This window comes from Protopterus annectens, chromosome 2.part0 (genome assembly GCF_019279795.1).
Source record: "Protopterus annectens isolate FY-2018-M chromosome 2.part0, PAN1.0, whole genome shotgun sequence".
Lineage (NCBI taxonomy): Eukaryota > Metazoa > Chordata > Ceratodontiformes > Protopteridae > Protopterus > Protopterus annectens.
In genome coordinates, this window is record NC_056728.1 from 1,088,089,017 (window position 1) to 1,088,116,558 (window position 27,542).

The following is a 27,542-nucleotide window of genomic DNA, read 5'->3' on the forward strand; positions in this document are numbered from 1 at the left end:
GTGTATAATTTATATACACACACATATATATATATATATATATATATATATATATATATATATAAAGGTGTGTGTGTATGTATGTATGTATATATATATATATATATATATATATATATATATATGTATATTTATATATATATATATATATATATATATATATATAATTTATTTTTTTTATTGTATCTTTGAGGTTGTGCTCACTCAATGCATGGAGTGGGGGCTGAAAGCACTCTCCTTAACTGGCATGCAAACTCATGACATAGACCTGCAGAGGAAGTGTGTGTACACACATACATCTGAACAGGGCCTACAGACCTTTTTGAATTATGCAAAATGAGATATTAAAAAAGGAATTTCTAGCACTTACTAGGAAGCGGATGGCTTTCTCATAGATACCAGATAAGGTAAGTACATATTTGTACTTCTTACATCTGTAGTTCTAGGAATGATACCTGATGCAGACCCTTTATCCCTAAATGAATTGCATGGTAATCTCTGTTTCAGGCATGCAAGATCAAACATTACATGTTGCTCAAAAGTGGTGAAATCCATTAGCTTCCTGACTGTGCAGTGAAAAAGTACTTTCCCTTATCACTCCTTGGCTGTGGATGTGAAGTATATACAATTAACAGAACAACAGCTGCAGTTCAATGCCTTTTACATTTCAATCTGTGTTATCAAAAGTCATTGGAAATAAGTGTTTCATTTTATTCAAGCTTGCTGTATTTTTAAAAGTGAATGTTGGTCACGTTTATATTTTCAAACATCAGATTTGTATTACAAGTTGCTTTTTCTTAAATATAAAACTGACTTTTCTTTTAAGAATTTTAAATCAGTAATAAATAAGTACATAAATAAATACAATTATTTATTTTAGTCTTTTTAGTATGTTCCCTTCGCAGAAATTAAAAAAGTATACTGGACTTCAGTACATAATGGGACTATATAATCTTTTAATGTAAACAACTAACTGGAGACAAATAAATGCAAGATAATAAAACGCTGGAGTAAATAAGCTAAGCAGTTCCTTCTCATGACAGCTGTAACATTCAGTGTTCTTTTTTCATTAATTCTGTACTCTGCTGAGAGAGTATAGCTCAGTCCCATGAGCAGAACCTCTCAGATTTATTTAATGTCATGCTGGGTTCAATGACAGGTAGATCTAATGCATTACTAATTGTACAGCTCTGGTTGGTTTCTTCTTTCCTATCCTTTTTCCATGTATTCAGATATTTCATGATTTTTTTTTTTTTTTTTTTGCTGCTGCTGTGCGCAATACTGCTGTGTTGCTAGAGTATGTTTTAGCAGAAAAATGCTGAAAGTACCAAAATGCCTAGCTTTATATTAAGGCAAGTTTAAGTCATATTGCACTGTTTATTCTTCTTACACCCACTGTAGTGGGTATTAGTGGATAGTTGTGAAGTTTTGCTTTTTCAGGCAAATTGTTTTCTTTTATAAGAGCTTTCACATATCTGTTCAGGATGAATGGATTCAAATTTATTCTCTCTGTGCCTTCTGTTTTATGTTCCTCCTTCCTATGCTTGCAATTGAATTTTTAAGTTGTTAAGTTTGGGGCAGTGTGTTGAGAGAGACTGTGTGAATAAGAAAATATGGAGAGCATGGCCTACTCTAAATATGAGAATTATTTTCTAAAAGATCTTTAAAGCTTTTGTAGCACCCTCTAACTGATAGGTGAATAGAATAATTGATTTAAATACGTGGCTTGGATCAGTTAATAGAGGACTTTCAGTCATGCAGCATTTGATGCTCTTAAAATGTAATGTAAAATAGTTAAAAATGCCAGTGGCATGCTGTAGAGGGATAGAACCCTGACTGTGGCCCAGACAACCTGGGTTTGATTAGCAGCTCAAGCAACAGAGGACCTGGCAGGGAAGCATAGGTGTACTGTTCTTTGTGTGGTGGTGGAGGGAGTGTCACATGGTGCACACATCACAGGTTCATTTTCCAGGTGGAGACAGGAAACAACAGTGCAGTGCTGCCTGAGGGTAGGCTGTATTCCTGCACCTGGTAGATCAATTGATGACGCTGCAGTGCAGCATAAGGGGGGGGTGGCCATTCTTCGGATAAGAATTTAAACTGAGGCCCCATCTCCTTGAGTTGGTGGTAGCTCAGGTACATGTAAAAGATCTCATGGCACCTATTGAAAAGAGTAGGGGAAGTTCCTCGATGCCCTGGCCAAATTTCCTCTAGTAGTAATAAATACCACCTCGGGTCTCTCCTGAAAAGAGGCTGTTAGCCTAATGGGACCAACCCAGTTAAGAAAAAAGATAAAAAAGTTAATTAAAAATAAATAAAAAGTAAAACATTGATATAATTGCTTATGTGACTCCAGCGGAGGGTGAAAGAGGAGACAGGACATAACAATAAACCCAACTATGCAATATAATGGCCTTGGGAGGGGTTGACAACTAATTCCCATCTTTAGTGGGAATTAATAAAGTGGTGGGTAGTGGAAGGAGCCTGTGAGTTTGTCAGCTGGAGGAGAACCAAAAATTAAATGGAATTTGTAGGTCAGAGCATTAAAATGTCACCTGTATCTTTAATTGTAGTACTCCTGTGTAACTGCAATAGTTGATGCACTAACTTGCTAAATTGTATTTTTGTATTTTATTTGTACAGTACAACAGCTACAGTACTGTACAATTAAAGTAGTGACTTGGATATACTATGTGCTGATCACGTGACAACATTTGTATACTCATACAGAAGAGTTACTCAGCAGCTTTTAAGACATACTTATGGCAATGTGTTTTTTTTAAGTGTTATTTCTCAAAGTAGTCATTTTTGATGTGATGGTGTCAGCTTGACAATCATAAGTTCAAGGGGCTGAATGGTTGTTTTAAATCTGGAAAGGCAATTCTCCACAGAAATTTAGGATGACTGCCATCCCTTTCTCAGGCGTAGTTGCCATCTTTTATGACACAGTGCAGTATTTCCCTAGGATGTAACCAGTGTGTCTCTCAAGGCTATGTTTTATCATATGAACATGCTGAAGCAGTCATGCTCTACAATCTTCCTTCCCATAAACGCTCATTATGTTTTCCTTACATCCTTCAAAAGACAGCTGTCCAACTATAAAAGAAAATAAAATGAGGGCACATAACTTTTTTTAAGGATTAATCCTTCAATGTGGTAGTGATATAATAGTGACTGCAGCGTTTGTGAATCATTGGATTCTTTTAGGACTTTATTTTTGTTACTAATCTTATTTAATGTTCCTAATTCTTCCACATGACCATTGCTTCTCATCAAAATGTTAAGTTTGTTAATTTAGCTCCCAGTAGAGCAATGGTGATATAACGTGATCTGATGTTGTCAATTTTCATTTTATTCCTGACATATGGGTTCGGTTCCAAGCCTTGGAACTGACAAGGCCATGACTAAGCTTGCTGAAGCCAAAAACTCTCAAGCTCAACCCTTACTCACAAAGCTCCTTCCCCTGTTACCTCAGATCTTGTTTGCCATTTTTCATGTCAGATGTGGTTGCCTTTACTCTCCAGCAAGCTAAGTAAAAGTTTGTTTTCCAAATATTCAATAGTCTGTTTCACACTTACCTTATCTTATACAGTTTTGAACCTTTTCTACTCTTTTGTGTACCTTTCAGTCCCTTTGTCTGTAATACATTCATATTCTCAACTATCATTGTCGATAGACTTTTTCCTGTCAGGATAAAAACAAAACAGCTGCTGGGCAATGCAATGAAGGGTACTTGAAACACAATGTCCTGATACCTCCAATGAATGCGTATCAATAAAAATGATAAAAATATCCCAAATGATCCAAGTATGTACAAAGGATGATAAAAACAGATTTTATTTGTTAAAAGCAGGTTAGCGCTTTCGCAATCGCTTCATCAGACCTCCATTCACATGAAAAGCAGTGTCTTAAATATACAAAAATTTTTTCAAGTACCCTTCATTGCATTGCCCAGCAGCTGTTTTGTTTTTATCCTGACTTCAGTTTTTGCTTCTCTGCTGGGCATTAACACCGCTGGATCTCGTTTTAGTCTAGACTTTTTCCTGTGTAATTTTCCTGGCTTTCCACTTGAATAAAAAAAAGAGTAGATCTGAAGTTGTGGTTTCCATTTGTCTTCAACCTGAGGGACACAGATCCAGCACGGATCTGATTTGGCTGTATACTGCAGCATCGGATCCAAAGTCCAAGCTCCTCCCTTACTCATAATCCTCCACTCTAGATCTCATTTGCTGCTCAATTTGAACAGCATGGGTTTTGCAACTGCTCCAAGCTCCTCAGTGTGTAAGTGCATTTTTTGGGCTTTATTTCTTGTCTTTCTTCTCCTATATTCTGTCTTCTTTTCCTACCCTCTGCTACCTGCATCTCTGCATTGATCCCTTTTTTTTTTTTTTTTTTTAAACTCCTCTTTTCTCTCCTTTCCAATTGAGGTGTGTGTTGTGTGTGTGTGTGTGTGCGTGCATGTGTGTGTGTGTCTGTGTGCGTGCATGTGTGTGTGTGTCTGTGTGCGTGTGTGTGTTTGTGTGTGTGTGTTTGTTTGTGTGTGTGTGTGTGTGTGTGTGTGTGTGTGTGTGTGTGTGTGTGTGTGTGTGTGTGTGTGTGTGTGTGTGTGTGTGTGTGTGTGTGTGTGTGTGTGTGTGTGTGTGTGTGTGTGTGTGTGTGTGTGTGTGTGTGTGTGTGTGTGTGTGTCCTTTCCATGGCTGATACCTTTAAGCCAGGGTTTAGGAAGTGTGCAGAGTGCGGGCACAAACTTCCATCTTCCAATGCCCACACTCTGTGTGTGGTGTATTTGGGAGTTTCCAACTTGGATTTTCCCTGCTCAATTTGCATGGGCTTCAACCCCGTGCATTTATCACCAGGAGGAACAGACTTATTTTAAAGTGCATTCTTCTGCCCCCTGCAGAGGCCTCTTTTTCTTCTGCCCTGACTTCTGGGACTCAAACTCCCACTAAGAAGTCTGGGAACGGAGAGAAGGCCCATTTCAAAGAGCAGGATTGGCCTAGGAAAAGGTTTCCAAAATGCTCTTCCTCAGCTGAGCCTCCCACCAAGTCCCAGCCAGATCCGGGCCGGAGTTATCCTCGACTCTGGTCTTCACACTTCTCCCTGGAGTCCAGAGACCTCTTGGGCTCAGTCCCCAGCCGCTACCGCTCCTCAGCGTCATTCTCTGCCAATATCAGTGGCTCCTTCAGTCCGGTCCCCTCTGAGCCTGCCTGAAGCCGAGGTGGACAGGATGCCATTAAACTTTCTTCTGGCCCAGATTCAACTGGGAGTCTTGCCTACTCCATTCGCCTCCAGGGCTGGCAGCATGTAGTCTTCTGTCCTCCTTACCTCTCCTGCTCCAGTCAGACCTTCGGTTTCAGAGCCCTTGGGTCTGAGGTTCCCAGGTGTTGAGGGGTTGGTGCCGAAGGTCCATGGTACCTTGACCATTGCTTTGAGCGGTTCAGCTCTGAGGTTTTGGAGCAGACAGACTCTTGGAGCCATAGCTTTGTTGATGGATCCAGGAGGATGGCTTCAACTATGAGACTTTCAAAGTCGTCCTTTCCCCACAGGGCTTCAGCACTGGGAGGCTTGGCTCCAACTCCCCCCTCAGTGCCAAGGGCAGTGGGCAGGCAGCCTCTGGCCTTGGCCCTGGCCATTCTGCCTTCTGGTGTTCGCTCACCTTTGGCTTTCGAGGTGGAGGAGAGGCTTCTCTCTTCGAGAGAGGTCCTCTCGACTCCTTCAAGAGCCTTGGCACCCTCATCCTCGGATTCCACCCTTGCTCCCTCTCTTTCTGGGCTGGAATCTTCTATCCTGCCCCCTCTGGGACAGCCTGCTACCAATTCGCCCCAGGAGGTTCTGATCCAGGAACTCCCCAAAGCTTCTGAGTCCTCCCCAGAGTTTCCCCCTGAAGAGCCCCCTCTGAAGCATATGTGCAAGAGGAGGCACTTAGACTCCCATCCGGAGTTTCTCACTGATGATTCAGACTTGGAGGAAGGGGAAGGCTCCCCCTGATCACCCCCCCAGAGGATGTCACCTTTGGGGATATCATGGAGATCCTTCGACAATGCGGTGGGTGGTCTACCCTCCAGCCCAACCCTGACGAGTCGATATTTCTAGAGGCATTTGGCCCAGGGCCTTCTATCTCCTGGGTGTCCCCCCCACCCGTGGATTCCTTAGTGGATCTCATCTCCAATAGGGCATGGAAGGAACCAGACATAGTTGAGCCCATCTCCAGGCACCCGGACAAGGTGCTTAGTGCTCTGTCAGACAACCCCATTGGTCCAAGGGGTCCACAGATGATACCATGGTAGTTGTGGTGGACATTAAGAAGGAGCTGGCTCAGGAGAGCTACACGATCCACCCTCCAGACAGGGAGTCTAGAGCAGTGGAATGTTTTGGGAAGTGGACCAATGCTTCAGCCACGTTTGCCTTATGGGCACTGAGTTATTTGGCACATGTAATAAGACTGCAGAGGGACCTGGTCAAGGAGGTTGCGGAGTCTTCCCCAGGGTCCATGTTGGCAAAGGAGAAGAAGGTCTTATCCTCCTGTATAGCCCCTCCTTCCATAAGACTACTTTCCCATTCTACTGAGGGTCCCTCTTGGGCTACATGGACTGGCGTGGCCATTTGGCGGCATGCCTGACTCCACCTTTGTGCCTTTTCAGAACCCTTCAAGGCATCTTTCATGAACGTTTGGAAAAATGGTTTCTGACATGTTAACCCAGAGCAAGACGGATGGGAAAGCCTTGTCTGCCTTCGGGATCCACTTCTCCACTCCACAAAGATCCTTATCAAGGAATCAGCATGGGGTCAAAAGGTTGTGGTTTTGTAAGTCTCAGAGGGTTCTTCCTATGATGCTCAGGATTTGTCTTCCCCAATGGGCAGAGGGGGATATGACAAATGCTGCCCTTGTGGCAGAGGGGGTCCGAAGAATCAGGGGTCTTGAGATTCTTTCCCGGATAGACTCTTCCAGCAATCCTGAGGGATTGCCTGACTGCTTATCTCTAGAAGCAGTTGGGGGGCATCTATCGCTCCACCCAACAGCCTGGGAGTCCATTACCAATGATCATTGGGTACTGCTGATCATATCCAGAGGTTACTCTATCCCCTTTCTTCATCCTCCCTATCCACAGAAACACCTCCTGGACATTCCATCCAGTCAATGGGAGGAGGCAGCCGTAGAAATCGCCAAGCTGCTCAAAAAACGAGTCATCCAGCCTGTCCCCCCGACCAGTCCAGATCAGGCATATATTCCAGGTTATTTTGGTTCCAAAGAAAATGGGGGACTTAATACCCATCCTGGAGCTTTCAACCCTGAACCTCTCCATTGCCAAGACAAGGTTTTGTATGGTCACCCTTCAGTCCATTCTGCCCTGTCTGCAGATAAATGTTTGGATGTGCTCGGTGGAACTCCAGGATGCATACTACCATATCAGGATGAACAGAATCTTCCTCCGCTTCTGGCTGGCAGCCAATTGCTTTCAGTTCAGATGCTCCATTTTGGACTCATGACTGCCCTTGAGTGTTTAACAAAGTGATGGCAGTGGTGGTAGCTCACCTGCGGCTGCAGGGAGTTTAGATATTTACCTACCTGGAAGATTGGCTCCTCTCTGCTCCCTCCAGGCATCGATTGACACAGGCCAGGGATTATCTTCTTCTTTTAGCCTCATCTCTGAATGTTACAATAAATCTCAACAAGTCTCAACTAGCACCAGTTCAGGTGTTGGATTTCATAGGTGCTCACTTAAACACTACACAGGGCAAGGTGTTCCTGCCTCCAGACAGACTGTTATCACTTCATCATATGTACAGTACATTCTTCAAGCCCAGATGTTCTTCGTCTTCCCTTGCTGCAGTCCTGACAATTGGGTATAGTCCGCGTCCCAGTCGGCCCGAATACCAGAGTATAAGGCTGACGTCGGTCATGGCGCCTTAGACTGACGTCAGTACGTCAGGGTACTAATGCGCATGACCGACGTCATTTCCTCAGTCTTTTTTGCCGCATGGTCCGATGCAGAAGCAATTTTGCGAGTGCAGGTTGGCGTTCTGAGATTTTCCGAAACCGGAGTTTCAGACCGAAATCAGAGTTGGCTAAGTAACCCGTTAGAACATTTTGGTTTTTTCTTGCCTCAGTATTTAACCGGATGTCAGAAAAAGTGAATAACTGTATTTCTTGTGGGAAGCAGATACCGCATAGGGATTATCATACATTGTGTATACCTTGTTTAGGGCCTGAGCACGACGTTGTTGGTTGCCGCTCTTGTGCTAGATTTAACAAGCGCACTATTAAGAGGAGGCTTGATTGTGCTAGGTTAGTGTTTGGGAAGCGTTGCAATTATAATATGCCGCCGGATGCTCCGACGCCTGCTTCATCTAAGAAGCGCAAGGACAAAACAGTGAAGTCTAGGGGTGAGGAACCGGCAGTCCCGGACGTCGGTCCTTTAGAAGGCTCAGGGGAGCCAGAAGTTTTGCCAGGAGTCTCTATGGAGTCTCAGGCAGATACTTTACTGTTACAGGATGTGCCCTCTCAGGAGGTAGGCCAGGCTGAGGGGGCTTCTCAGGTGACTGTTCTTCCTTCTCTTCCCAAGGTAGTTAGGGCTTCTCCTTCTGTTACCAAAGCTTCTTTTAGAGGTAGGCCAAGTACAGCTTCTGTGGGGGCTTCTCCTAGCATTTCGGGCTCTGTGCCTAAGAAACATATGCTTAAAATGGCAGAAGATTTGATTACTCTGATTAGAGGTTCTATGCCCCCACCTGATAAGAGGCCTAGGGTGGAACAGGAGTTTGATAGTTTTGAACAGTGTTCACAGGCTTCAGAGTCTTCTGTGGAAGACTTGCAAGAGTTTCCTACTTATTCTGATTCTGATGTGGATGATTCCACTCCTTCAGCTTCTCCTCCTGAGGATTTTTCATTTTCAGAGACTCTTCACTCCATGAGGGAGCACTTTAAATGGGAAGGCCAAGATTACTCTGACTCCAGAAAAAGGCTTAGGGAATTCTTGTTTTTGCCCCAGCATAGGCCCTTAGCTATTCCTCCTGTGTTGAATGTGGTGGAGGATGTTCTTGCAGAGGCTTCTCTGAACCCTGATTCCTTGCCTCCTGCTCCTGTTAAGCCTGATAGGTATTATAGGGTGCCCAAGCTCATAAGTATTTGTTTAAGAGTCCCAGGGCGGACCCAGAAACTGTTTCTCAGGGGCCTAAAGGTGTTAAAGCTTCTGTGGTTAAAAATCCTGTACCCTCTGATAAAGAGGCAAGGGCTTTGGATAGGTGGGGTAAGAAAGTATATACTTCTTCCACTCTAGCCATGAGGGCGTTGAATTGTCAGTTTCATATGCTGAAATATCAGAATTATCTCCTTTCACAATTGAAATCTAAGGTGGATGCTTTGGCGGAAGGTATTGAGTGTAAAGAATTGCTGGATTTGGTTCATGTGTCTGAACAAGTGGGTAAGCATTCTTTGCAGTGTGGTTTTGATGCTGTTCAGGCCTCCTCGAGGGTGGCTGCTACTAGTTCTGTTCTTCGCAGACATGCCTGGTTGAAGGATCAGAATTTAGCTGAGCATGTTAAGACCAGGATTTTGGATGCTCCTTTACAGTCTGATGTGTTGTTTGGACCGCCTGTGGAAGCAGTTTTAAAGAAAATGGAGGACAAAGCTAAGTCTATGCAGACTGTTAAAGATTTTTTGCAGGTGCAGCCTCCGAAGTTTAGTAGAAATTGGCCTGCTAAGGGGTGGACATATCCTGCTTATGGTTCCCAGTCTAGGGGTAGGTCTAGACGTGGTAGGGGCAGGGCTCAAGGTTCGTTTAGGCCTAGATCAGACAGTTCACCTGCTCAGACTTCTGGTGAGGGCAGGGGTCAGTCCTTTCGTAAGCAGAACCAATGACCTGCCTTTTCAGCTGCCAGTGGACTCTCGTCTGGCAGCTCCTTTGGGAGGAAGATTGTCTCTTTTCAAAGAAAATTGGGATTTAATCACTCAAGACAGATGGGTGCTGGATATCATTCATCACGGTTACAGATTTTATTTCCACACAATGCCCCTTTCAAAGGCATGCCAGATGTTCCTCCTCCACAAAGAAAAGAGGCTCACAAGCAAGTTTCTCAGTTACTCCAGATAGGGGCCATTCAGCCAGTCCCTGTATCAGAAAGGGGCTTCGGATTTTATTCTCGCCTGTTCCTAGTACCAAAGAAGGGGAACACGTGGAGACCAATTTTGGATTTATCTATCCTCAACACTTATCTGGACATTCCCAAGTTCAAGATGTTGACGTTACAGCAACTGTTACCTCTGCTGGGCAAGGATCACTGGATGGTAACTTTGGATCTCAAGGAAGCTTACCTTCATGTGCCTATAAGGCTAAGTTGCAGAAAGTATCTGCGGTTTCGGACTGGAGATTTTCATTATCAGTTCTCTGCATTGCCCTTTGGCTTATCTACTGCGCCCAGAGTATTCACAAAGGTTCTGGCTCCAGTGATAGCTTACTTCAGGCTTCAAGGCATTCAAATCTATCCTTACTTGGACGACTGCCTGATTCTGGCTCAAGAAAAGGAACACCTTCTACAGCATCTGGAATATGTCATAGCAGTGCTAAGATGCCTAGGGTATTCTGTGAACGAAATAAAGTCCAGTCTAGTACCCTCTCAAGACATGTGCTTTCTGGGTGTGAGACTGAATACAGCAGCCCAGATGGCCTTTTTAACCCCGGACAAACAAAAGAGTCTGTCACTTTACTTCCATCAACTATCTCATCAGTCCGTGCTGACTGCAAGGACAGTCCTTCAAGCATTAGGGTTCATGGCATCTTGTATTCTGGTGCTTCCCAATGCCAAACTGCATATGAGGAAGCTGTAATGGTATCTCAACAATGTATGGACACAGCACTGCCAAGATTTGGACACTGTCATTCAAATAATACCTTGCCTTCAAAAGGAATTCTTGTGGTGGGCTCAGGAATGTCACCTAAACAAGGGACTCTCTGTGACCCGGCCAGAGGCGAGTCAGATTTTAACGACAGATGCCTCGGACACTGCTTGGGGAGCTCATCTAAATGGAAAGTGGATACAAGACAAGTGGCCTGCCAGACTACAGCATCTACATATCAACATGAAGGAGATGTTAGCAGTCCAGTTTGCATTGATGGCGTTCAAGGAGTTACTTCTTCCAGGGCAGGTGTTGATTCTGACAGACAACACAACTGTCATGTGGTACATCAACAAGCAAGGGGGAACACATTCTTATCCTCTATGCAGGCAAGCAATGATTTTATGGGAGACTGCGTTAAGCCTGCAACTGACTCTTCAGGCAAGGTTTCTGCCAGGAGCACAGAACTCCTAGCAGATGTATTAAGCAGACAAATCATGGATCCCCACGAGTGGAAACTGGATCTTCATGTATTTCAGAAATTGACAGTGTCCTGGGGAACTCCAGACATAGATCTGTTCGCTTCTCCACTAAACCACCAGCTGCCAAAGTATTGCACAAAGGGGTTTCATCACACAGCCTGGAAAGTGGATGCTCTGTCTTTCAGTTGGAAAAACCTTCATGTCTATGCCTTTCCACCTCTACCTCTTCTTCCAAAGGTATTACTAAAGGTCAGACAAGACAGGCCAAGGATGATTTTGATAGCTCCAGATTGGCCTCGGCAACACTGGTACCCACTTCTAAGGAGTCTTGTAAAGAAGCCTCCATGGCCTTTACCTCTGATTCCTCATCTGTTATCTCAGAAGGACGGTCATCTGCTCAATGTCAAGCTTCAATCTCTTCATCTCACAGCTTGGCATATTCTGTGTTGAAGCACGGTAGGTCTCAGCTTCCTCAACAAGTTTTAAATGTGATTATGGAAGCTAGAAGGCCTAGTACTAGGAGAGTGTACGCAGAAAAATGGAAGAGATTTTTATTTTGGAGTACAGCAAAGAATTTGGAGATTTCAGAGCCTAATTTGAGTGTGGCTCTTCAATATCTTACTGAATTATTGGACAAAGGTTTGTCCTTCTCTTCCATAAAGATTCATGCTGCAGCAATTTCAGCTCACTATGATTGTGACCCACCTTTGTTTTCGCATCCTTTGTTCAAGCAGTTTCTTAGAGGGGCAAAGAATATAAGACCCCAATAGAGCTCCTACTCCTGCTTGGGATCTCAATTTTGTGTTGGAAAAACTTACTCTACAACCTTTTGAGCCTGCAGCTACTGCTGAATTGAAATATTTGTCATGGAAGACTGCTTTTCTGTTGGCTATTACTTCTGCAAGAAGGGTGTCTGAGTTGCAGGCCCTTATGGCAGTAGAGCCCTTTTGATTTTCCATAAGGACAGGGTATCATTACGTACTAATCCTTCCTTTATGCCTAAGGTGGTTTCTAGTGTGGCTTTAAACCAAACTATTCATTTGCCTACGTTTTTGCAGATCCTCAAAATAAAGGGGAAAAGATTTTGCACACTTTAGATGTACACAGGCAATTGCGTTATTATTTGAGCAGGACTAAAGATTTTAGGCAGTCTCAGCAGTTACTTGTTTCTTTTGCTTTGAGTTCACAGGGCAAGCCTGTGTCAAAACAAACTATTTCTAGGTGGATTGGCTTTTGCATTGCATTTTGTTATTCCCATCATGGCAAAGAGGTTCCAGCTGGGATTAGGCCTCATTCCACTAGGGCTACTGCCACTTCAACAGCATTTCTAAGGGGTGGCAACTAAGGATATTCTGGAAGCAGCTACTTGGAGTTCAGTGCATACTTTCTCTAGGCATTATCACCTGCCTATATACTCTAAGACTAGAGCTGGTTTTGCCACAGCTGTTTTACAAGGCATGTTGTCAGCTCCTGCTACTTTATAATTTGCCAGCCTCCCTTACCTCTGCTTTGGGATTCTACCCAATTGTCAGGACTGCAGCAAGGGAAGACGAAGAACATAGTACAGTTTTGTACCTACCATAAATGTAGATGTTCGAGGATTCCCTTGCTGCAGTCCAATTTACCTCCCTCCTTCCCTCTGTGTTTCAGGGTGGTTGTGTAGGTGAGTTTACATGCTTATATTTTTGTATATATTACTGTATATATTGTACATGTTTTTGGTGCAGGTTGTTTTGGGACTTGTCTTTTTGGGTCTTCTGACATCTGGGGCAAGAAAAGACTGAGGAAATGGCGTCGGTCATGCGCATTAGTACCCTGACGTACTGACGTCAGTCTAAGGCGCCATGACCGACGTCAGCCTTATACTCTGGTATTCGGGCCGACTGGGACGCGGACTATACCCAATTGTCAGGACTGCAGCAAGGGAATCCTCGAACATCTACATTTATGGTAGGTACAAAACTGTACTTTTCCTCCAGCAGGCTTGGGTCTTCGGGCATTGGGGTCCGTGGCAGTCACAATCACCCTTATACCAACCACACGCCTCCATGAGGGTCCTTCAGTGGACCTTAGCAGTTCAATGGTCCTTGTTAGACATTCTCTTGTCACATTCTGTTCGACTGTCTCATGTTTGCAGGGACGCTCTTCTTTGGTGGCTCCAATCCTGGACCTCCTTTTGGGTCGCTCATTTGTTCTTCTCTCTTCTGGGATCACGATGACCATAGATGCTCCCTTCTTGGGTTGGGGGGGCATTGCATGGGAAGGATGGTCCAAGCCTTCAGCACCATCCTCTACTTCGGCACCAAGTATTGTGCCCTACACCTCATCGAAACCGAGGGGCCCCTCAGTTCAGACTTCCTTACCGGCACCGACTTATTCATCGATGCCGACCTTTATGGCATCAGTGACTGTTCTGACGCCCTCTCCTGCTTCAGCACCATCCTCTACTTCGGCACCAAGTATTGTGCCCTACACCTCATCGAAACCGAGGGGCCCCTCAGTTCAGACTTCCTTACCGGCACCGACTTATTCATCGATGCCGACCTTTATGGCATCAGTGACTGTTCTGACGCCCTCTCCTGCTTCGGCTCCGACAATTTACATGGCACCGACTATCCTCTTGGTACCGCCACCATATTTTCTGCGCAGACTCTTTTGGCACCTACCATTGTGCCAACTACCACTTCGGCACCGACCTTGTCGATGCAGACCTTACCTTTGGTACCATTGATTTCCTCGGTGCAGACACCAGTAGTACAGGCCTTAACAGCTCTGTTGTTTTTGGTGCAGATACCTATTTTAGCGCCGTACAAAGACCCATTTGTGGGCACTGAGTTTTCTTCATCCTTGGCTAGACCTGACCTCCCTTTAACTATGTCCATGAGATCCACTAGAAGCCTCTCTGAACATGATGTGGTGCGTCTTGTGGAAAAAATTGCTGTCGGCCAGAGGTATCCAACCTTCCAGGACCTGTTCTTCCCTCGGAGGTGAACACCCTTCTCCAAAGACCCCTACCTATTCTTCTCCTTCATTGCAATTGAAGCCCCTTGCTGTAGCACAGACTTCCCTCACTACGGCTCCTTTTATGGACCTCACAAAGGAGCCACAGTTGCTTTTGTGGCAGGAGAGACTTGTCACTCCAGTCACTGCTCAGGATGCCAGCTGTGGCGTACGTACTCCTGTTTTTCACAGCCATCCATGGACTCCGAGTCGGCAGGCTGATTTGCTTGAGCGAGGTGTGACCTCCTTGGGTGGACCAGCCTTCCAACTCATGGAGAAGGCTCTTGCGTTTGTTGGCGATCCTGTGCTATCAGTGCCCCCTTCCTCCTCTGGACCACAGCTTACACCAGGCACAAGGGCCTCAGGACACACTCACACAGGAGGCCTCTTTTGCATTGTCTTCCCCAGATTCTCCCTCTGAGGAAGTTCATTGCAAGAGTTCATGTAAGAGGAAGCATGTGGACTCCCCAAAGGAGTCCCTCACGGAAGACACAGACTTTGATGATGGGGAAGGGTCCCCTCGGTCACCCTCTGAGGTATCTTTTGGAGATATCCTCGAAATACTTAAACAGAGAGGTGAATTGTGACCCTCTAACCCGACCTCTGAAGAGTCTGTGTTCCTGCAGGCCTTTCGTACCTGGCCCCCTACCTCCTGGGTTACTCCACCTGCCGACGACCTTGTCCGGCTCATCGTGCAGCGTGCATGGAAGGCTGCTGACACCATTGAAGCCATTCCCCGGTGGCCAGATAAAATCTTGTCCCCTCCAAATAGTAATCCTTACTGGTCCAAAGGTCTTCCTGTAGATGCCTTGGTGGTGGCAGCTGCAACAAAAAAGGATCTGGCGGAAGAAAGCCAGACTGTCCACTTGCCCAACAAAGAGTCCCGGGCGCTGGACAGATTAGGGAAGCGTACTTTTGCATCAGCGACCTTTGCAGTCAGGTCCCTGAATTATATGGCACATTTTACCAGGCTTCAAAGAGACTTAATTTCTGAGCTCTCTCAAACTTTGGCCGGAGCTGTGTCTGATGAGGTCCGGGACAAAGTGGCCTCACAGTTAGCCACCCTTGAATCGATCTCTAACTCCTACATGCATCTGATTTCTCATGCATCAGAAGGAGCAGCTAGAGCAGCAAGTGCAGGCATTGTCCTGAGCTGGCATGCCTGGATGCGCTTGTGTGATTTCGCAGAACCTTTCAAGGCTTCCTTTCTGAACACTTCCATTGAAGCCTCTTTGTTATTTGGACCCAAGGTAAAAGACACATTGGCTAGATGTGAACAGGATGGTAAGACCCTTTCTGCTGTGGGTGTCCGTTACTCTTCCCCTCAATGGGCTTTCTCCAGAAACCAGAAGAGTGGGAAGATGTGTCACAAAAAGTCTCAAGGTTCTTTATATGATACACGAGCCAAGTTTTCCCCTAGAGGCAGAGGGGGAAACTCGTATGGAAGATGCCCCTTTCGGGGCAGAGGAGGTCAGTGTAACCAGGGCTCCAGAGATTCTTTCTCTGGCCAGTCCTACCAGTGCTCCTGAAGTGCGGCCTAACTGCTTTCCTTTGGAAGTGGTTGGGGGTCGTTTCTCTTTTTACCCTTCTGTCTGGCTAACCATTACCATTGATTCTTGGGTACGAGAGATAATAACCAGAGGTTATCATATTCCCTTTGATCTTTGTCCTGCCCCCCCCCCCCAAGAAACTTACCCAACGTTCCACCCAGTCAAAGGGAAGATTTCAAAGCTGCTAAGGAAAAGAGTCATTCAAATAGTCCCACCAGACCAAATAGGATCCGGATTCTACTTAAGATTATTTTGGTGCCAAAAAAGACCGGGGACTGGAGACCGATTTTGGATCTTATTGTGTTAAACAAATTCGTAAAGGTACAGAAATTCCAGATGGTCACAATGCAGTCTGTCCTCCCACTCTTGGAGGCAGATGACTGGATGTGTTCTATAGATTTTCAAGATGCCTACTACCACATAAAGGTGGACAGACCATTAAGAAGATTCCTTTGCTTCCGTGTGGGAGCCAGTCATTAGCAGTTCTGAATACTGCCCTTTTGGACTCTCTACAGCCCCCAGAGTGCTCACAAAGTGCATGGCAGTTGTCACAGCTCACCTGCGACTGCAGTGTTTTCATACCTAGATGACTGGCTCATCACTGCCCCCACCAGACATCTATTGGAAGAAGCCTTGGCATACTCCCTTCACACCGCAGAAAGGCTAGGTGTAACTATAAATTGGCAAAAATCCAACCTCCCCCATCCCAATCCATATAATTCATTGGGGTCCTGTTGGATACAAAGAACTGCAGGGCATTGCTTCCAGAGCACAGAATTCGAAGGATAAAACAGCAACTCATACCCACCCTCTCAAGGGAAAGATCCACAGCACATTCTGTTCCCCAGCTGTTTGGGTTCCATGGCAGCTTCCAACACCATTGTCCCCCTTGCGAGATTCCACATGAGGCTCTTACAATAGTTACTACTCACCCAGTGGTACCCTTTTCAGTTTCCTCTATCATCCCAGATTCGGGTGACTCAAAGATGCAAACAAGACTTGATGGGTCTATATTAGAACACTGAAGTTTCAGAACTTTGAATGTTCTAATATCGAACCCTATTCAGCTAATGCTAAAAATAGCGAAGCTGCAGAAAACCAAATCTTCCCAGGGAAAGAATTTGGTTGTCTGTTTCTGTTGCTTCGCTATTTTCACCACTGTGGTGGAACGTTATGGGTCGGGTTCAGGTAAGTGTGCGATTGTGTGGACGTGAGGTTTAGGGCGGGTTAGGTGAGTTAGGGTTAGGGCGTGGGTCAGGTAAGTGTGCGATTGTGTGGACGTGAGGGTTAGGGCGGGGTAGGTGAGATAGTGTTAGGGCGCGGGTGAGGTGAGTGTGAGGTGAGTGTGGGATAGTGATGTATCTTAGGGTTAGGGTTTGGGTTAAGGTAAGTGGATAGCTAGTGGTGTATGTACAGTTTAGTGTAGGGTTAGATGTAAGATTTTAGGTGTATGTGTGTGGATTGCTGTTTGTTTGGTGTGCTTGTGTTGTGTGTATGTGTTTCGAAACAGCAAATTTTTTCCCTAGGAAAAAATTCGCTGTTCTGAATGTTCGATGTCAGCGTTCGCTGAATTGGGTTCGATATTAGAACATTTGAAGTTCTGAAACTTCGATGTTCTAATATAGACCCGACTTGATTCGGTGGATGTCACAGAAACCGTCACAATAGTCTCACCCCTTCACACCCCAACAGCCCAAAGCCACAGTGACCACAGACTAATAGTGTGTGTGTGGGGGGGGCTTTTTCAGGGGAAGATGGTCCAAGGCACGTGGTCGGAACTAGAGGCCCATTTGCATATAAATGCCCTAGAACTGAGGGTGGTGCTTCTAGCATTGTAAGCATTCCATCCCTTCCTCCCATCAGGGACTATTGCAATACAGTCAGACAACATGGCTGTAGTCTGGTACATCAACAAACAAGGCCGACCCAAATCCTACCCACTTTGTCGGGAGGCCATGAGGATATGGCAATGGGCGATAGCTACCAACTGCTTTCTGACAGCAACGCACATTCCTGGGAGTTCCAACGTGGTAACAGACAGATTGAGCAGGTGCATTCTGCCAACCACATGAGTGGTCTCTGAATGCTGTTATAGTGGTGGGGTCTCCCTTGCTGCGACCTCTTTGCATCCCCAACCAACTACAAATGCAGCAATTACTTCGCCCTGATTCCCCCTCGGGGACAGTCACCCAGGGATGCTCTAGTCCACGATTGGCCCTCGGGTCTGCTTTATGCCTTTCCCCCTCTTCCTCTCATTCCCCAGTTCCTGAAGAAAGCCCGCCAGTTGAAGAGCAAGATAATCCTCATAGTGCCATATTGACCTCATCAAATTTGGTTCCCCTTCCTATGGCCTTACCTGCTAGATGAACCATGGATTCTTGATCCAACTCCGGACTTGATCTCCCATCCACAAAACCTGATTCACCCCAACTTGAACAGCCTGAAGCTCACAGCTTGGCTTCTCCACTTCCGGTGATTGCCAGGCAGACTGATCTTTCTTCCCCAGTATGTGACATTCTTATTGCATCTCATAAGTCTTCCACCAGAACTACTTATCTCAGCAAGTGGAAAAGGTTTACTGTTTGGCTGAAGGAAAAATGGATAGACCCTTTTTCAGCACCAGTGCCGGTAGTACTGGAATACCTGTCAAGTTTATTCCAATTTGGCTTATCTACTTCTACCATTCTTGTTCATTTGGCCGCAATATCTAATTTTCACAATGGTGTCCATGACTCTTCCCTTATGTCACACAAATTATGCAAGACCTTTCTAAAAGGCGTTAATCATTTGAAACCCCCTTTTAGAGAACCTATCCAGCCATGGAACCTGTCATTAGTCCTGCAAGCTTTGACAACATCTCGTTTTGAACCAGCTTCTTCATGCGACCTCAAGTTTCTTTCATGGAAAACATTGTTCTTGGTCGCCATTACTTCTGCCAGACGTATCTCTGAATTTCAAGCTCTGTGCATCAAACGACCTTACTTGATCTTTCATAAAGATAGAGTGTCATTGAGAACTAATCCTTCCTTTCTGTCAAAAGTGATCTTGGAAATGTCCATTAACCAAACCATTAAATTGAAGTTTTCTTTCCCAATCATTCTAACAGGGGAGAGTAGTCTACATACCCTAGACATTCACAGGCAAATTTGTTTCTATCTGGACAGAACTAAGGCTTCTCGCAAATCAGATCAGCTATTCTTGGCCTATTCTGGGCCTAGATTTTGATGTGCTGTTTCTAAGGTCACATTGGCTAAATGGTTAAAAGACTGTGTAACATTTAATCTGAAGTAGGAGATTCATTTGTCTGCAACCTGTGGGTCATGGATCCGAACCGGCATGGTTTACCAGCTATGGATCCGAGCTCTCAGCTCCTCCCCTCACCCATAATGCCCTGCTCTCCCTACATGACCTCAGATCTAGTTTGCCGCGCTGGTGACCAGATTTGTGTTCTTGAGCTCTTCAGCTAAGTGAATTTTTCAAGTTTTTATACTGTTAAAATTTAAATTTTTTGTGAAAGTTGAGTGAAAGTTTAGGATTCCCTTTTACATAGTTATACTTGTTTAGTGTTTTAATATTATTTTTACTTAATTTCCCTCCCCTCGCTGGTAGCATAGTGTGTGTTTGGGCCTGTTGTGTGTGTGTTTAGTTAGTTTTACTTTTTCTACCTTTAGTTTAAGTAACTTTTAGCTTTTGGGATGTCTGAACAACCCAAAGCTGTTTTCTCTAAGTGCTCCGAGTGTGGCCATAAGCTTTCCCCTGCTGATGGCCACACTCGGTGCGTTCGATGCCTTGGGGTTGATCACCTCACTTCTGGATGTTCCATTTGTGCAGGGTTCAACCCCAGGGCATTGAAGGAGCGGAGGTCCAAGCTTGTCTTGGCGGGACTTTTGCCCCCGGATTCGGCTCCGGCCTCCGCTCCTTCGGGGGGAGCCGTTTCGACGGTTACCTCCTCTCCGGCTCCCCCTCCTCCTCCTGGGACTCAACCTCCCTGTAGTGGTTTGGAGGAGAGGGAAGCTAGAAAGAAGGACCGGAGGGAGAAGCACCATAAGCGGCGGGCCGAGACCTCTGTTTCAGCCCCGCCTGCCAAGTGGGCTTCTCCTCCGGCCTCCTTGTCTGCTGGTTCTCCCCCTCCTCGGCTCCGGTCACCCGTGTGCTTTTCACCGGGACCTGAGGAGGAGGAGACCCGATCTCCGTCGAGGCTATCCAGGAGGCACTCAAGGCCTACCTCGGTAGCCTCGTCGAGATCGACCTATAGCTTGTCAGACGCTGATCTGGACCGGATGATGAGAAGATTCATCCAGGCCCAGATGCAGATCGGAGTGCTCTTGCCTTCCCCCCCCTCTGGGGGGGAGCTCGACCCCTTTCTTTAAACCAATTGCTCCTTCTCCGACCCGCAACCCGGGTTCGGAGCAGTTGGAGCCGAGCAGCTTCGGAGCCGGGGGTGGGTCGGCGCCGATAGTACTTGGTACTTCGGATCCGACCCTGCCCTCGAGTGCTTCGGATCCGACCTCTCGGAGCCTGGATCCGAGCTTCGGATCCGGGGGGATCAGTGCTCCTTCGGCGCCGTCTGTGTCGGAGCGCACTGTCCCTTCGGATCCGAGCGATTCGGCGCCGGCTCCGATCCACTCCTCGGATCCGAGGGGGAGCCGATTGTCGGATCCATTGGTCGAAGTCGGCTCCCCTTCGGCGTTTGATGTAGTGGAGAGGGCCCTGTTGAGGGTCTCCGGACCCCCGGCACTTGCTTCGGCTCCGTCCCACGCTCCATCTGTACTGGGTCATGCTTCCACCATCCGGTCCTTGGGACAGCCCGCTCCTTTGCCCCAAGCTGTTCCCTTGGAACAGGTCACTGTTTGCGAGGAGTCCTCTGACAGCCCCCCGGAGGATGTTCCCCGCAAACATACGTGCAAAAGGAGGCACATTGACTCCCCCGAGTCTCTCACAGAAGACACGGACTTGGAGGAAGGGGAAGGCTCCCCAAGATCACCCCCTGAGGATGTCTCATTTGGAGACATCATGGAAATGCTCCGCATAAGGGGGGGGTGGTCTGCCCCCAAGTCTTCCTCGGACGAGTCCGTGTTCTTGGAGGCATTTGAAGCGGGCCTGTCTACCTCTTGGGTGTCCCCTCCTGCCAACCCCCTGGTGGACCTCATTACCACCAGGGCGTGGAAGGAACCGGATACCGTGGAGCCAATCCCAAAAAGGCCCGACCGTATTCTCAGTCCCCCGGCTGACCGTGCCCATTGGAGTAAGGGGCCTCCGGTAGATGCCATGTTGACGGTGGCTGCCACCAAGAGGGCCTTGCTCAGGAGAGTCCCTCAGTCCATCCCCTGAGCAAGGAGTCTCGGATGATGGACCGCTTGGGGAAGCGGATGTTTAGTTCAGCGACCTTCTCAGTGAGGGCGCTGAACTACCTGGCACATGTGATTAGGATGCAGCACGATCTTATAAAAGAATACGCTGCATCCCCCCCAGAGTCCATGTCGGAGGAGGACAAAGTGCTGCACTCCACCCGTATGGCCACTCTCAGGTCCGTCACTAATACCTCTATGCGGCTACTGTCCCATGCTACGGAAGGTGCCGCTAGAGCCGCAGGGGCAGGCCTAGTTACCAGACGTCAGGCCTGGCTCCGTCATTGCGATTTCACGGAGCCCTTCAAGGCGTCATTTGCGAACGCCCCTTTTGATGGTTCTGCCCTCTTTGGCAAAACTGTTCGTGACACTTTGACCCAGAGCGAGAAGGACAGGAAGACGCTGTCTGCCATCGGAATCCGCTTCTCTGTACCCCAGAGGCCCTATTCTAGGAACCAAAAGGGTCAGAAGAAGATGTGGTTCCGGAAGTCGCAGCAATCCCAGCCTGCTCCGGACAACCAGTCCTTCCGTGGCAGAGGAGGACAGGGAGGACGCCACCCTAGGGGCAGAGGGGCTCCCAGGAACTTCGGGTCCAGAGAACCCTTCTCTGAACGGCCCGCGCAGCAGCCCTGAAGGGTTGCCCGGCTGCTCCACTCTGGAGGCAATCGGGGGACGTTTTTTGGAGCACCTAGCGGCATGGGAGTCCATAACATCAGACCGCTGGGTCCTCCAGATCATATCCAGAGGATACCGTATACCTTTTCGTCACTTGCCAAAATTGAAGTCCCTCCCCGACGTTCCACCCGGTCAGTGGGAGGCCGCTTTGGCAGAAATTGGCCATCTGCTAAAGAAAAGAGCCATCCAGCCCGTCCCCCCAGACCAGATCGGATCAGGGTTCTACTCCAGGTTCTTTTTAGTGCCAAAAAAGAAGGGGGATCTAAGACCAATTTTAGACCTTTCTCTCTTAAACCTGGCAGTTCCCAAGGAGAAATTCCGAATGGTTACATTGCAGTCTATTCTCCCCCTTCTGGGAGAAAACCACTGGATGTGCTCCATAGACCTCAAGGATGCGTACTACCATATACTAATGGACAGGCGCTCCAGGAGGTTTCTCCGCTTCCGGCTGGGAGCCAGTCACTACCAATTCCGGGTCCTTCCCTTTGGTCTCACCACAGCCCCCAGGGTGTTCACCAAAGTATTAGCAGTGGTAGCGGCCCACCTGAGGCTTCAGGGGGTGCAGGTCTTTCCCTACCTGGACGACTGGCTTCTCACCGCCCCAACAAGGCATCTACTTCTCTTGGCGCGAGACTCCTTTCTCCATCTTGCTCCCCGTCTGGGCATCACGATAAACACAAAAAAATCCAACCTAGCACCCACGCAGTTCATAGATTTTATAGGTGCCAGGTTAGACACGAGGAGATTGAGAGCCTTCCTCACTGCGGACAGAGTTCAAAACCTGCAGCTCCAGGTGTGGGCCATTCTCCACTCAAGCTCAGTTCCGGCGGAGTTGGTCCTGAGGGCCCTAGGGTCCATGGTGGCAGCGATAGCGCTTCTTCCTCTCGCCAGGTTCAATATGCGCATCCTTCAATGGACACTCCTAGTTCAGTGGTCGTATCTTGCTCTTCCTATGCATCATCCCATTGCGATCAGCAAGGCTTGCAGGCGGTCCCTCCTGTGGTGGCTACACTCTCCAGATCTCCACGGAGGCCGCCCCTTTTGTGCCTCTCCCTCTCTTGCCACGGTGACCACGGACGCCTCCCGCCTCGGGTGGGGGGGGCATTTTGCAGGCCGGACGGTCCAAGGCACGTGGAACGATTCAGAGACCTCACTGCATATCAATGTTCTAGAGATGAGAGCAGTGCTCTTAGCGTTGCTAGCACTTCAGGCCTTACTTCCCTTGGGAACAATTGCGATTCAATCTGACAACATGTCTGTTGTCTGGTATATCAACAAACAGGGAGGAACCAGGTCTTACCCTCTTTGTCGAGAAGCCATGAGAGTGTGGGAATGGGCAATCTCCACCAACCGCTTTCTCATAGCAACGCATATTCCGGGTCGGTCCAACATCCTGGCGGACAAACTCAGTCGCACCATTCTCACCCCTTACGAGTGGTCTCTCAATACTCAGGTAGCGGAACGCATCTTCGCACGGTGGGGAACTCCTTGTTGCGATCTTTTGCCTCCCTCAAACACCAAGTGCGACAGTTTTTGCGCTCTAATACCTCCTCCCGGAGGTGCCCCAAGAGACGCTCTGGTGCATGCTTGGCCACCCGGTCTTCTTTATGCTTACCCCCCCCTTGCCTCTGATGCTCCAAGTTCTTCAGAAAGCCTCTCGGTTGGGGTGCAGAATGATTCTCATTGCTCCATTTTGGCCTCGACAGATCTGGTTCCCTTTCCTAAGGTCTCACTCAGTGAATCCTCCTTGGATTCTAGATCCCATTCCGGATCTGATATCTCATCCATCCCACTTATCTCCCCCGAATCTGGACAACCTGAAGCTGACCGCTTGGCTGCTCCAGTTCCACTCCTGATCAGGACTCGCGGTATTTCGTCCCCTGTTAAGGCCATCCTGGTGGCAGCTCATAAGCCATCCACTAGGAAAGTCTACCACAGTAAGTGGAAACGGTTCTCCTTGTGGGCGGAGCGGCAAGGCCTAAACCCCTTCACAGTTCCTCTCCCTTTGGTGCTTGACTTCTTAACCACTCTTTTTAATGATGGTGCCAGCAGTTCCACGGTCAAAGTACAACTTGCGGCAATTTCTCATTATCATATTGGTCATAACTCCAGTCCACTGATGTCTGCCAAATTGTGTAAGATTTTCCTAAAAGGTACTTTCCTTCTCAGGCCCCCTGTAAAGCAAGCGGTTCCTCCTTGGGACCTTTCTTTAGTCCTCCAGGCCTTGACCACCCCCCCCCTTCGAACCGGCTGCTAAGGTAGATCTGAAATTCTTATCTTTCAAGACCGCCTTTTTAGTAGCCATTACTTCGGCCAAGAGAGTCTCAGAGCTTCAAGCATTATCAGCTAAACCTCCTTACTTGGTCTTTCATCCGGACCGTGTTTAGCTCAGGACCAACCCGTCCTTTCTTCCTAAGGTAGCATCTGAAGCAAACATTAATCAATCCATTAACCTCCCTGTTTTCTTTCCTAAATATCAAAACAAGGGTGAATACAAGCTTCATTCCTTAGATGTTCACAGGCAACTTAGATTTTATCTAAACAGGACGGCTGGTCATAGGCAATCCGACCAGTTGTTCATTTCCTTTGCTAAATTTAATTTGGGCAAGCCAATTTCTAAAGTCTCATTATCTCGCTGGATTTCACAATGTATCTTATTGGCTTATCAAGCTTTGGGAAGGTCCGCACCGGAGGTTGTACATGCCCATTCAACCCGGTCAGTCTCTACCTCGGCCGCCTTTAAGGCTAGGATTCCTCTAGATGATATTTGTGCAGCAGCCACTTGGGCATCATCTCATACCTTTATTTTCATCTACAAGTTGGATCTTACATCTAGGGGTAGAGCATCCTTTGGCTCCGCGGTGCTCCGGAATATCTTTCCATGATGGCCGCCCAAGACTCAGGTAGCTGGGGACTCTGTCCCACAGGTTGCAGACAAATGAATCTCCTACTTCAGATTTAGAAGTTATGTACTCACCATAACGTTCCATCTGAGTAGGTGTATTCATTTGTCTGCAACCATCCCGCCCTCCTATCCCCCTGGCCTTTTCAGTTTCCTGCATATGATGTGTTACCCTTTTCAGGGTGTTCATGCTGTTGGCAAACTCGATCTGAGGTCATGTAGGGAGAGCAGGGCATTATGGGTGAGGGGAGGAGCTGAGAGCTCGGATCCATAGCTGGTAAACCATGCAGGTTCGGATCCGATATCGGATCCATGACCCACAGGTTGCAGACAAATGAATACACCTACTCAGATGGAACGTTATGGTGAGTACATAACTTCTAATTCACAAAACTCACAATATCCCTCTGACTACAGCCGTAAGGGCTCATTCCACTAGATCAATAGTGACTTCTGCTGCCTTCCATGCTAGAGCTTCTTTACATGACATTTGTGCAGCTGCAACTTGGGCTAGACCTCATACCCTCATCAACCATTACAAACTGGATTTGGCCTCCAGAGGAAGAACATCCTTTGGTTCAATGGAGCTTAGGAATGTCCTTCCATGAGAGCCTCCCAGGAATAAAGGTAGCTGGGGACTCTGTCCCAGGCAGAAGGAATGAACGAGGGTTAACAATATCAGATAAAGAAGTTATGTCTTACCATAATGTTCCATCTGTATTGTTGATCCTCGTTCAGTCATTGCGACCCTACTTCCCCCTTCTGAGGCTTATAGTGGATCTCATCATCCAGTTCCATTAGGTCCTTTGACCAGAGGTAGCCTCTACTTTCTTTGACTTCCAAACTCAATCTGAGGTAATGGGGAGGGGAATTGTGGGTAAGAGTTTAGCTCGAGAGTTTGTGGCTGTCGCGAGCTTGGAAGATGGCCGGCTCGGTTCCGAGGTCAGAACTGGTAACCCAGGCGTAATGACTGAACGAGGATCAACAATACAGATGGAACGTTACGGTAAGACATAACTTCTTTTTTCTTCTTCGGCCTCTGGTTAAGGACCCCGCGCCTCCTTGGGACCTAATCTTCGTTTTGCAGGCTTTGGTTTCTCCTCCATTTAAACCAGCTGCCTCAGTTGATTTGCAGTTTTTATTGTGGAAGATGGCCTTTTTGGTGGCAATTACCTCAGCCCAAAGTGTTTCTGAGCTTCAAGCCCTCTTATCTAGATTTTCTTGAAGACAGTGTGTCCCTGCAGATCAATCCATCTTTCTTGCCGAAGGTGGCTTTGGAATCGAATATTATCCAGGTCATTAATTTGCCAGTTTTCTTCCCAAATTTTCAAAACCGAGGGGAGTACAAATTCCACTTACTAGATGTGCACAGGCAGTCGCACTTCTGTCTGCATAGAACCAAAAACTTGTGTAAATCAGATTAGTTTTTTGTCTCATTTTCTAAGCCTTATTTGGGAAAGCCTGTCTGTAAGGTTACAATTACTTGCTGAGTTTCAGAGTGTATTTCTTTGCCCTATTGAGCTAAAGGTTTGTCTCCACCGGGGCATGTCCTGACGCATTCCAACAGATCAGTCTATACTTCTGCGGCCTTTTGGTCCAGGGGTTCTCTTGATGATATCTCTTCTGCTTCTACCTGATCCTTGTCGCATACCTTTTTCTCATTATAAATTGAATCTTCTCTCCAGGAGCAGAGCATCTTTTGGCTCAGCAGTGCTCCGAAATATCCTTCCCTGAGGACCTCCCAGGTTTTTTGGTAGCTAGGGACTCTGTCCCTCAGGTTGAAGATCAAATGAAAACAACAACTTCAGATAAATACGTTATGCACTTACCATAATGTTCCATCTGAGTTGTTGCTTTTGATTTGTCTTCAGCTGTCCCTCCCTCCATCCCTTGCCTTTTTTGGGCTGTGTAGTGGACTGGACTAAAGAGACATAAGCCCTTTTGTCCTCGCTAGCACTGAATCTGTGGGCCTTTAGATGGCTGTGCCATGTTTTATAAGCATGTGTATTATATAGGGTTGGTGCTGGTCTGCAACAAACTCGATCTAAGGGGAGGAGGGAAAGTGGGGCATTGTCGTAGGGAAGGAACCTTGGACTTTTAATCTGATGCTGGAGTATACAGCTGAGTCGGATCCAAGTCCCTCCGGTTGAAGACAAATGAAAAGCAACAACTCAGATGTAACTTTACAGTGAGTACATAAGTTATTTTTTTTATAGCTGTTTCTGTTCTTCTTCAGTACGTGTGTTTGCGTGAGTGTGTGGCCTGCTTGCATTTTTTTTTTCTTGCAGCAAGACATGGCTGATCAATCTAAAGCCCCTTCTGGGTTTAACAGGTGCCAAAAATGTGGGCACAAGATACCTTTTACAGACACACACTTGTTATATGTGTACTATCTAGGCCCACTCCATCTTCAGGAGACCTGCTCTATATGCCATTCCTTCAGCCACAGAGCTTTACTTGAAAGAAAAAATAAATTAATATTGAATGGCTTTATCCCTTCTGCTTTTAGTGAGGCCATATTTGGTTCTGAAAAATTTAAAGTAAAACTGATGTGTCATCTTCCTCCTCCTCCTCTGCTAAATCTTCGGAGAAACTAAAGAAAATTAGTGTGTCAATGCCAACTTCTCCTTCGGCACTCTCTGCAAAAACACTAAAGTCTTCATTTCCTACAGTTTCCTCAGAACTGACAGACATAGTACAAAAGATAAAATAAAACAAAAAAACATAAACTCCACAAACTGCCATACAGACTAA

The 27,542-nt window shown here is 46.9% G+C and overlaps 1 protein-coding gene across 1 annotated transcript in view; it reads left to right on the top strand.

Moving 5' to 3' along the window:
* Nucleotides 1-27,542, top strand: part of CNTLN (centlein) — a 3,122,808-nt gene that overhangs the window by 2,422,505 nt on the left and 672,761 nt on the right. The window lies entirely within an intron of this gene.